General features: G+C 44.1%; 1 pseudogene; it reads left to right on the plus strand.

The window, feature by feature from the left end:
* Positions 1 to 392: 392 nt before the first annotated feature.
* Positions 393 to 9,112, plus strand: LOC146343730 (uncharacterized; annotated as a pseudogene).
* The last annotated feature ends 1,981 nt before the right edge of the window (positions 9,113 to 11,093 follow it).

Genomic DNA, 11,093 nt, shown 5'->3' on the forward strand with positions numbered 1-11,093 from the left:
GACTTGATCCTGGATGAGCATGCCGACTTGGCATGTATTACAGAGACCTGGTTGGATGAAGCTGGGGGTGTTAATCTATCTCAGCTTTGTCCCCCAGTGTTTTCTGTAGAACAGCAGGCCAGACCTGGGGGGCGGAGTTGCAGTGGTCTATAGTGATACTATCCCCCTCACCAGGTGTCCTGGCCCATAGTCTACTGGGTTTGAGTGTGTTTACATAAAAGTGGGTGCTCGGGACAGAATAGGGATTCTGTTGGTGTACTGCCCACCCCACTGCCCTTCCTGAGCTAGCCGGGGTGATCTCGGCAGTGGTGATGGAGTCCCTTCGGCTTGTTCTGCTGGGAGACTTCAACATCCATGCTGAGGCTGCCCTGTCGGAAGTGGCTCAGGACTTCATGTCCTCTATGATGACCATGGGTCGTCTGTCCCAAGTGCTTTCTGGCCCTGCTCATACAGCAGGTCACATTCTAGACCTAGTTTTCTATGCTGGGCAGGATGACGGTGATCTGGGTGTGGAGGAACTTTCTGTTGTTCCATTGTCATGGACAGATCACTACCTGGTGGGGTTTAGACTCACTGGAACTCGGTGGCTCTGCAGGGGTGGGGGACTGATTAAACTGATCCGTCCCAGGAGGCTGATGGATCTGGATGGTTTCCTGACGGCTGTTGGGGATTTTCCTACTGCCTCGGCAGGCGATTCGGTCGAAGCCCTGGCTGATCTCTGGAACAGGGAAATGACCAGGGCGGTGGACACAATCGCTCCTGAGTGTCCCCTCTCATGGAGTGGAGCCAGACCAGCACCCTGGTTCTCTAGGCAACCGGGGGTGATGAAGCGAATGAGACGGAGACTAGAGCGACGTTGGTGGAAAACTTGGAACGAGTCGGATCAAACACCGGCTAGAGCTTAACTGAAAGCCTACTCCGTGGCAGTGAGGGCAGCAAAGAAGTCTTTCTTTTCTGCCACCATTGCATCTGCAGGGAGCTGGCCAGTGGAGCTGTTTCAAGTGGCCAGGGGCCTTCTACATCCTGGCCCATGTGATGAAAATTCTGACTACTCCACAGCCCTCTGTGAACAATTTGCCCAGCACTTTGCTGATAAAATCGCTCAGATCCGTTCTGACTTGGATGCTGTAGTTGATGCAGATCCAGTGGGTGTCACTTTGGCTCCTGCTTGTCCGGTGTTGATGGATTCTTTTCAATTTGTGCAGCCCAAGGATGTGGACAGGATCCTTGGAGCGGTGAGAGCCACCACATGTATGCTGGATCCTTGCCCCTCCTGGCTTACTAAAGAGGCCAGAGGAGGACTGGCTGAGTGGACAGTGGGAGTGGTTAATGCCACTCTGGAACAAGGCATTGTTCTATTATGCTTAAAAGAGGCAGTTGTGAGACCTCTGTTGAAGAAGCCTTCCCTGAATCCCACCATACTTAAGGATGTCAGAGAATTTCGCCACGAATCTCGGGGAGGCCGAATGCCAGCGCATTCAGCCCCCTGAAATCGGTGGCGAAATGGTCCGCCCCCCTGGGACGGGACTTACCTTCGGCGAATCTTCCTGGTGGCGGTGGCGGCTCCGGCGGCGGTTCAGTGGCGGCGGCAGCGGCCGGTCTTCTGACCGGCTGCCGCCATTTCCAAGTTTTAAAAAAACAACAACAAAAAAACGTGATAGGCTACATAAAGATTTACATAGCCTATCACGGCTAAATTTTAAAAAACACCGTGATAGGCTACGTAAATGTTTACATAGCTTATCATGGCTGATTAAAAAACAACAACAAAAACACGTGTACGCAAATGGCAGCACCCATGGGCACGGCCATTTGCATTCCTTATTTTGGCACGTCTTAGTCTACGTACACATTTACGTAGACTAAGACGGCGAAAATAAGGGGAACGCAAATAGCATAGCATCTACGCTATTTGCGTTCCCCTTATTTTCGCTATAGTCTACGTAAATGTTTACGTAGACTAAGACGTGTCAAAATAAGGAACGCAAATGGCGGCGCCCATGGGCGCCGCCATTTGCATATGTGCGTTTTTTTTTCTTTTAAATCAGCCGTGATAGGCTACATAAACATTTATGTAGGCTATCATGGCTGACTGCAGGGAAGCAAATGGTGGCGGCTATGGCCGCCGCCATTTGCAGACCTAGCCGGCCAGGATTTTGGGGGGGAGAGACGGAGCCTCCCCGCCACTGCGAATCAATTTCGTTAAAAGGTAAGTGACTTTCGTACATCCCTAAACTAGATAACTATTGTCCAGTCTCTAACGTACCATTTTTGGGCAAGGTATTAGAGCATGTGGTGACCTCCCAGCTCCAGCGGTTCCTGGATGAAGCGTATTATCTTGATCCATTTCAATCTGGTTTCAGGCCTGGGTATGGGACGAAAACAGCTTTGGTCACCTTGGTGGATGACTTACACCAGGAACTGGACAGGGAGAGTGTGTCCCTGTTAGTTCTGATGGACCTCTCAGTGGCATTCGATACCATCAACCATGGTATTCTTCTGGGATGCCTTGCTGGGATGGGACTTGGGGGTACTGTTTTACAGTGGCTCCATTCCTTCCTAGCAGAGTGAACTCAGAAGGTGGTTTTGGGGGATGCCTGTTCGACTCTGTGGCCGTTAGCTCGTGAGGTCCCTCAGGGATCTGTTCTGTCCCCATGCCCTTTAATATCTACCTGAAACAGCTGGGAGAGTTTGTCCGGAGTTTTGGAGTTCAGTGCCACCAATATGCTGATGATGCCCAGCTCTGCTACTCCTTTCCACCAGATTCCAAGGAAGCTGTTTCTGTCCTTAACCAGTGTTCGGCATCAGTAAAGGACTGGATGAGGGAGAACAAATTGAAACTTAATCCAGACAAGACAGAGGTGCTCCTGGTCAGTCAAAAGGCAGATCAGGGAATAGGGATTCAGCCTGTGTTGGATGGGTTGCACTCCCCCTGAAGACTCAGGTTCGCAGTTTGGGGGGGGCTCCTGGATTCAGCCCTAAGCCTGTATGCTCAGGTTTCAGCAGTGGCCAGGAGTGCTTTTGCACAGTCAAAACTAGTGTGCCAACTGTGCCCATTCCTGGAGATGTCTGATCTGGCCACGGTGACACATGCCTTAGTTACGTCTCGTTTGGATTGCAGAACACGCTCTATGTTGGACTGCCTATGAAGAGTGTTCGGAAACTGCAGCTGGTCCAAAGAGCTGCTGCCAGACTGTTGACTGGGGCTGGCTACAGGGAGCATACAACTCTCTTGTTAAAACAGCTTCAATGGCTTCCAGTCTGTTTCCATGCACAATTCAAAGTGCTGGCTATGACCTATAAAGCCCTATACAGCTAGTCCAGGTTATCTGAAAGACAGTATCTTCCCTTATGAATCTGCCTATGTCCTGAGATCTTCTGGGGAGGCCCTTCTCTCAGTCCCACCACTGTCACTGGCATGTTTGGTGGGAACCTGGGAGATGGCCTTCTCAGTGGCTGCCCCACGGCTGTGGAACACCCTTCCCAGGAAGGCTAGGATGGCTTCCTCCTTGATGTGTTTCTGAAGGCAGGCTAAAACATTCTTGTTCCAGCAGGCCTTAATTGGGACATAGTTGGAACCTGGGGGTAAGCTGCTGAAATGCTATTTTAGAATGCTGTTTAAATGTTTTAATATAATTTTAATTGTATTGTTGTTTAATTTATATTTTAACTTTTGTATATTTTCATATGTTTTAATTGTATATGTTTTAATTTTTGTAAGCCACCTTGCTTCCCAGTACTGGGAAAAAGGCGGGGTAGAAATATCATCATCATCTGAAAATGTGCAAATCTCCCAAAATGCTCGACTTCCCTCCAGATGCGCATCTTCATGCTTTAGCTTATAGGGGGAAAATGGGAAATGTGCATTTTTGGTAGGTGTTTTCTAATTTTTAATATTTTTCTATGACTAAATTTGTGTAAAATTCTGGAAAGCCAAAAACCAGCCTGCAAGTCTGCAGAATCCATGTGACTCAGGAAAAGCTGGTCCACTGCAGAATCTTCAGGTTGGATCCATAGAAATGAGAACTCATTTGAATCCATTGCAGATTTCTCCAGCATCCCTACCTCTCTATCATATTCTGCTGCAACCTAGTGGATAATTCTACAGCACAAGAGTAAGCCTGTTTACTCAGATATAGGCTCTGCATTCAATTTGACATACTCTCTCCAAAGTATGTCCTTTTTTTAGGTCCTTTTTTCTGTCAAAACATGCATAGGATTGTACCCTTAGTTAAATAATTTTGGCGGTCGCCTCTAGCACTATTGGACTTTATCCCACTATGGGACTTTATCCTCTGCTGTCCATTCCTCTTCGCCACTTGTAAATCTGTTCAAAAGGGTTTGCCAGTCCTTTGGAGCCAATTTTGAGGGCACACAGGGGGCTACAAGAGGGAGGGGAAACCTGCTTTCATTATCGTAACAACACCATTGGATACAACACATTGCACATGTTGGTTACCTGGACATCACAGAAAGCAAAAGATCCATATTGTAAAGAACTAAGTTTTTAGACAAACAAATGAGCAAAACAAAATCCTAAAGCCCAGTTGAGATTTTTTTTTTTTGAAAAGTTAGATAATGACGTCTAGTTTTATCACAGAAACAAAATCACTGTCAAGGAAAAAAAACAGCACTATTTAATAATAGTGAAAAATAGAGTCCAGTTAAAAGCCAAATACTTGCTTCAGTAATAATGTCTTTCCACCTTCGTTGCATTTTATCCTCTTGGCACAAAGAATGCTTTTAAGAGATGTTTTTTTTTTTTTTATGTCGCTAGCAAAATGGATTTTTCAATATGTCTTGATTCTCAAAGGTTTTAAGGATTTTGCTAACCTACAGCAAACCATAATTTGTAGTCTTAGCAAATTTGGAGAGTGCTACTTTCTCACAGGAAACATAAGGGCTGGCTGACTCCAGGACTAGTATGACACATTTTTTATTGCACTGATGCTTATTTAACACAAGGATAGTTTCTTTTTCATTGGTGCTGCCTACAACAAGGACAGGATGAGTGGACTTATTCAATGAGAGTTGGATGATTATAAAGGAAGGATGAGGAAGTCACCATACGGACCAAAAATACAGGCTTTGACAAAATTGTTGATCCATTTCTAACTTCTAGCTGAGAGAATTCTCACAAAACTAGTGATAAATTATAGAATCATAGAATAGTAGGGTTGGAAGTGTCCTATAAGACCATCATGTTCCAACCTCCTTCTCAATGCAGGAATATATGTCAAAGCATCTCTGACAGATGGCTGTCCAGCCTCGTCTTGAATGCCTCCAGTGTGGGACAGCCCACCACCTATGTTATTGGTTTCATTGTCATATTGCTTTAACAGTCAGGACGTTTTTCCTGATGTTCAGCTGGAATCTGGCTTCCTGTAACTTGAGCCCATTATTCTGTGTCAGACACTCTGGGATGATCTAGAGGAGATCATGGCCTTCCTCTCTGTGACAACATTTCAGGTACTTGAAGAGTGCTATCCTATATCCCCTCTGTTTTCTCTTCTCAAGGCTAAACATGCCTGGTTCTTTCAGTCTCTCTTCATAGGGCTTTGTTTCCAGTCCCATGTTCATTTTCATTGCCCTCCTCTGAACCCTCTCCAGTTTGTCAGCATCCTTCTTAAAGTGTGGTGTCCAGAACTGGACACAGTACTCCAGATGAGGCCTAACCAGTGCGGAGTTGAGGGGAACTAGTACTTCACATGTTTTGGAAGCTATACTTGTATTAATGCAGCCCAAAATAGCATTTGCCTTTTTTAGCCACGTCACATTGTTGGCTCATATTCAGCTTGTGATTGACAACAATTCCAAGATCCTTCTTGCTTGTAGTGTTGTTGAGCCATGTATCCCCCACCTTGTAACTGTTTCTTTTTCCTAGGTGCAAAACTTGGCATTTATCCCTATTAAATGTCATTCTGATGTTTTCTGCCCAGAAGTCCAGCCTATCAAGATCACGTTCAATTTTGTTTCTGTCTTCCAGGGTATTAGCTATCCCACCCAATTTTGTGTCATCTGCAAATTTGATAAGCATTCCCTGCTCCTCCTCATCCAAGTCATTAATAAATGTTGAAGAGCACTGGGCCTAGGACTGAGCCCTGCAGTACCCCACTTGTTACCTCTCTTCAGTTTGAGAAGATCCCATTGATAAGCACTTTTTGAATCCAATTCTGTAGCCAACTATGGATCCACTGGATCATTGTTTCATCTAGCTCACTTTTAGCTAGTTTACTAATCGGGATATCATGGGGCACTTTGTTGAAAGCTTTGCTGAAATTGAATGCTGTATTATGTCCACAGCATTCCCACAGTCCACAAGGGAGGCTACCTGATCAAAAAAATGAGATCAGATTAGTCTGGAAGGATTTGTTCTTGACAAATCCATGTTGGCTTTGAGTAATCATGGCATTGTTTTCAAGGTGCTTACAGATGGATTGCTTTATCATCTGCTCCAGAATTTTCCCAGAGATTGATGTCAGACTGACTGGTCTGCAGTTCCCAGGTTCCTCCTTTTTACCCTTTTTGAAGATAGGGACAACATTAGCCGTTCTCCAATCATCTGGCACTTCACCCGTCCTCCATGATTTCTCAGAGATAATAGACGGTGCTTCTGAGAGTTCTTCTGCCAGTTCCTTTATTACTCTAGGATGCAGTTCATTTGGTCCTGGGGATTTGAACTCATTCAAACTCATTAGGTGTTCCTTGACCATATGCCTATCGATCTCAAGCTGCAATTCTGCCCCTTCAGCCTGTGCTTCACCTTTGCCAGGGGGTCATAGACTCTCTTTTGGGAGAAGACTGAGCCAAAGTAGGAATTGAGAACTTCTGCCTTTTCTTTGTCATCTGTTATCATTTTGCCATCCTTATGTAATAGTTGAACCACCATGTCTTTCCTCTGTCTTTTACTATGCAGGTATCTGAAGAAAGCCTTTTTGTTGCTTTTAGCATCCCTGGCTAACCACAGCTCATTCTCAGCTTTAGCCTTCCTGATGCCATTTCTGCAATTCTGTGCTAGTACTGTTCCTTTGTAGCTTGTCCTTCCTTCCACTTCCTATGTGTGTCCTTTTTTTTTGTTTTTGGGTCATCTCTAAGCTTTTTGTGAAGCCACATTGGCTTCTTCTGTTGTCTTTCACCTTTTTTCTTGTTGGAATTGTTTGAAATTGTGCCTTTAGAATGTTCTTTTTTAAAAAAAAACTCCCACCCATCTTGGACTCCTTTTCTCATTAGGGTCGCTTGCCATGGCACCTTATTTACCATTGTTCTTCTGAGTTAAAATTGGTTTTCCTAAAATCCAGGGTACGCATTTGGCTAGACTCGGCTTTTGCTTCCTTTAGAACCAAGAACTCATTATAACATGGTCACTTTCCCCCAGAGTTCCCGTAACTGCTGCTTTATCCACTAAGTCATCTCTGTTGGTTAGGATCAAGTCGATAGCCAATACTCTAGTTCCTTTCTTCATTTTCTGTAGGAGGAAATTATCGGCAACACAAGTCAGGCATTTATTGGAGGGGGCATGTTTTGCAGAATTTGTCTCCCAACAAATATCAGGGAAATTGAAGTCTACCATTCAATGCTTCCTTGAAACCTTGGCAATTTGCTTTTCAAAAGTTTCATCCTTGTCTTCTCCTTGATTGGTTGGCCAGTAGTAAACTCCGACCACCATGTTCCTTCTATTCTTTGCTCCATTTATTTTAACCCAGATGCTCTCGATGGGGCTACCAAGCTCATCCTTCTGTATTTCTGTGCAGGGATATGTATTTTTAACATATAGTGCAACTCCACCTCCCTTTCTGTTCCTTCTGTTCTTTTTGAACAATTTATATCCTTCAATTGCTGCATTCCAATCATGGGAGTCATTTCACCAAGTTTCAGTTACAGCTATTGAGTCATAATTTCCCTTCTGTGTTAAGAGTTCAAGTTCGTTCTGTTTGTTTCCTGTACTCTGGGAATTAGTATATAGACATCAAAGACCTCTGGCTTTCTTCCGACATGTTTCTGAAGACTATTCTTGTGCACTATTAGAGCTGAAATACTTCTTCATGTAGCATAGTGTAAAACTATGGAATCCACTCCAGAAGATATTTTGATGGTCACCAATTTGGGTGCTTTAAAAAGGGATTAGACAAATTCATACTAACTATCAATGGCTAGTAGTTATGATGGCTATATATCACATCAATTATCAATGGCACTATGCCTCTGTATGCCAGTTGCTGGGAAATGTGAGCGGGAGGTGAAAATAGGTTCAAATTTTAGCTGTGTTGACTTTGCTCCAGTGAGCTAGTATGGTAACCAGAATGGACCAATGTTAGCAAATAGGTTCTACTGCCTCTACTGGTTCCATTGTGCAAGTGGGACCCACCTCTTTATTTCAAGAGCTTCTTGAAATAAACCCAGAACTGGGCTGATCAGCAGAGTTCCCTTCTGCAAACCCCACTGATCGGCACCCTTTTGGAAATGAGCATTTCAGCTCATTTCTGATTGCTTCAGCAACTGCTAGGTCCTTTATGTGTGATTGGGAGGTCCCACTAGTAGGCAGGCAATATTGGATACTGTCCTAAATGTATTTTCTATTGTTTCTGTATTTATATTTTCACATTTTTTCCAGCCAATCATTCCATTTTTCTACTTGTTCATTTATACACTGATCTCACATCTCATTGATGACTGTGCATATTTTCATCATTTGTCATTGAATACATCCTTCACATTTGTTTTCTTACTCTTGTCCACAAGTTCTTTGAAGAAAGCTCAACAGAAATATGAATCTTATTTTCGGAAGGGTTCAGTTGCACTCATGTCCTATTTGTAGGCTTTCCATTGGCATCTGGTTGACACTGTGTGAAGAGAATGCTGGACTAAATAGGTCTTTGGTCCAATCCAGCAGAGCTCTTCTTATTGTCAAAGCTCTTCATTCCCCCCCCCCTGCAATTAGGCTGCAAAAATCTCTCAGAGTTTTAGCTGTTTGATGTATGTGACAAGCACTTGCCTTGCACTTTTGAGGATGGGAATGTCATGGAAGGGTAGCAAAGGAGAGCCCCTGGAACTGGTGTTGTGCCAAAGAGGTGCCTTCTATTGCACCATTGAAGGTTCTGAGGAGGACCTTTGAGAGTCACAGGAGGGCAGGCCTACATCCCCAGGCTGTGCAAGTGAAAGCATCTCTGGGTCTTGAGGTCCCATGGAAGTCTATAGAAGGGTGGTAGCTTCTGGGGCTCTTTCTGTGGCTAGTTCTTCATGTAATCACCCTATCCCCATTGTCCCCAGACCCATCCTCTGATAGTAGGACATCCAGTTCCTGGGCCATGACATGTTAAGAACACAAGAAGAGCCATGTTGGATCAGACCAAGGGTCCATCTAGTCCAGCATTCTGTTCACACAGTGGCCAACCAGCTGTCAACTAGGAACCCACAAGCAGGACCTGAGTGCAACAGCACCCTCCTGCCCATGTACCCCAGCAACTGGTGTACGTAGGCATACCACCTATGGTACTGGAGGTTACACGTAGCCCTCAAGCCTAGTAGCCATTGATAGCCTTCTCCAGGAATGTATCCAACTCCCTTTTAAAGCCATCCAAATTGGTGGCCATTACCACATCCTATGGTAGTGAATTCCATAGTTTACCTATGAACTGTGTGAAGAAGCCCTTCCTTTTATCTGTCCTGAATCTCCCACCCATTAGCTTCATGGGATGACCCCAGGTTCCAGTATTTTGAGAGAGGGAGAAAAATGTCTCCCTATCCACATTCTCCACACCATGCATAATTTTGTAGACCTCTGTCATGTCTTCCCTTACCCTCCTTTTTTTCTAAGCTAAACAATGTCTTCCATTCTGGCAACAGCTCTCCAAGGTTTTAGGCAGGGGTGAGGAACCTATGGGTCTCTAGTTCTCATTGGATGTCACCTTCCATCATTGCTGACCATTGGCCATGTTGGATTGGGCTCATGGGAGTTGTGTGGCCCTCCAACATGCAGGTTCCTCACCTAGGAAAACTTAAAGAATCTTGAGATTCTTCAAGTAGAATTCCTAGGGATAGAACCAGTATGGCCTAACCCTGCTTGCATTATTGGAGAAAAACTATTGTGAATTGTGGGTGGGGAAATAAACTTAATCCAAATAACTTGAATTTTCAAAGAGCTGTGATTTTAGCAAACTTCTGCTGTGTCTTTAAATAGAAGTTACATTTTCACACTGTTCCCATTGACACTAAATTTATCCTAGCGACTTCCTGAGGAAGAAATGCACGTATATAGCAGAAATAATCTCACCCGTATATTCCAATTGGCTGACATTGTGACATTGTCGTGGATGCATTTTATTTATCCTTGGGGTAAATTTTGCCTGAGGGTTAAATGTTATCCTAGAATAAGAGGAACTCCCATTTTTTTCTTCCCCTCTAGCAATGATCTTTGCTGATGACAACACTTACCATTTTCTGAAACAATGTGACATAGTCACAGAGTAATGTTTTTAAAATCCTTGTGTAGATAATAGTCTTATTGGCCAAAGATAAAAACTTCTGCTGATCCTGCTTTTCTTTCTTTTCTTTTTTTAGATTGTTATTGGAAATTCTGCCTAATTGCATTTGATGCCAAGTAAGCCATCTAAATGCAAGCAAATATTCCCAAATTGCATCAATTATTACATTCCATTAAAAAGGCGCACCTTAACTGCTGGGGAAATTACTATGGGAGCTGATAACAGATTTTGCCAATGATATATATTTATATTGTTTAAATTCTGGCCTACAGCCAGAGAAGCAGTGTAATGGGCATAAACGTGAACTTAATGAAGGTAGAGATTTATGCTGCTTGAAGAAGAATGTCCTTGATTGTTATTTTTTAAAGTGTTGTTAAGGTGGCACCAGAGTGTTAATAAATGGAGAGTTCAGTCATCAACATTTGCTTCCATTTTCAGGGTCACCAGTTCACAAAAGCTATTCGACCTGACCAAGTAGTGACTCCATGCAACTCATTGCACACAACTTGTGGACCTGGAAGGGGGACCACACTTGTGGGACACTGCTTGTATGAGCATGACTGGACTGGGCTGACTGTGTTTATGTTAGGACTGGGTGAATTTTCCCCAGTT

Source organism: Heloderma suspectum, chromosome 5, assembly GCF_057233095.1.
Source record: "Heloderma suspectum isolate Gila_16-S chromosome 5, 16-S_ref, whole genome shotgun sequence".
NCBI classification, from domain to species: domain Eukaryota; kingdom Metazoa; phylum Chordata; class Lepidosauria; order Squamata; family Helodermatidae; genus Heloderma; species Heloderma suspectum.